Below are 1,190 nucleotides of genomic sequence, written 5' to 3'. Positions count from 1 at the left end.
TTTTATTTTTGAGTTGTAATAAGTCATTAAAAATAAGCATCTATGCTCATATTTTAGTAAAATTAATCACAACTACTTTCTTTTCTTTTTATTTCTGAGTTGTAATAAGTCATTAAAAATAAGCATCTATGCTCCTTTTTTAGTACAGTTAATCACAACTATTTTTTGCTTCAATTCATTTCTGAGTAGTTTTCTGTATAGTTTTTTTCTTTTCAGCTATATTTATTTTTTTCTTTTTATTTCTCAGTTGTAATAAGTCATTAAAAATAAAAAAGAAGCGCAATGCTTGTTAATTTGTTTCAAGCCTTTCGGAATAGTGTCAATTGCACTGCACATAGCTCTGTGCAGTCTACCGTATTCCTCAAGGCTTGAAGCTAACCAACATGCAGGAGCATTGAGCCTCTTCGTCATCGTCTCTGCACTCAGGACTTATAAACAGCTGTGAGTGCCTCTCGCTTGGCGAGGTGGGACTAAAAAAACAGCTGCAGGAAGAATCAAAATAAAATAAATAAAATAAAAAAAGTGCCACCTAAAGGCTACCATGGCCTGAATACGACTAGAAACCCAACAATGGGCCAGGATTGAGGCCCACAATAGGCCCACAGGCACATACAGTGCGTTTAGGCCCGTAAGCCTGCATTTGAGAGGAGCTCGAGAGGGCAGCGGGACTGGTGCTTATAAACCACTCTCGAGCTCCCTCAGCTAGCGAGGTAGGACTAAACTTTCGTGCCACGACGCGGGCAGCACATGGCCTTTAGTCCCGGTTGGTGGCTCCAACCGGGACTAAAGGGGGGGCATTGGTACCGATAACTAAAGGGTTGCATTGGTACCGGTTTGTGGCACCAACCGGTACCAATGCCCCCCTTTAGTCTCGGTTGGAGCCATCAACCGGGACCAAAGGTCTTTGTTTCCCGCTCTTTGGGCTGCCGAAAAGAGGCCTTTGGTTCCGGTTGATGGCACCAACCGGGACTAAATGGGCCATTAGTCACGGTTGGAGGCACCAACCGGGACCGATGCGCTTCCCATATATACAGAACTTGACAGTTTTCGATCTCTCTTGCTCCACTCCCGTCGCCGCGCGTCTCCCTGCCGCCACCTCGCCGTAGCCGCACCGCCCCGCCACGCCCCGACGCCGTCGCCGCCCTGCGCCGCCCCGCCCAGCCCCGCCCCGCACCGTCGCCGCCCGCGCG

The sequence above is a fragment of the Triticum dicoccoides genome, chromosome 1B (genome assembly GCF_002162155.2).
Source record: "Triticum dicoccoides isolate Atlit2015 ecotype Zavitan chromosome 1B, WEW_v2.0, whole genome shotgun sequence".
In the NCBI taxonomy this organism is placed as follows: domain Eukaryota; kingdom Viridiplantae; phylum Streptophyta; class Magnoliopsida; order Poales; family Poaceae; genus Triticum; species Triticum dicoccoides.
The sequence above is the reverse complement of the archived record's forward strand: the minus strand, read 5'-3'. Positions refer to the sequence as shown.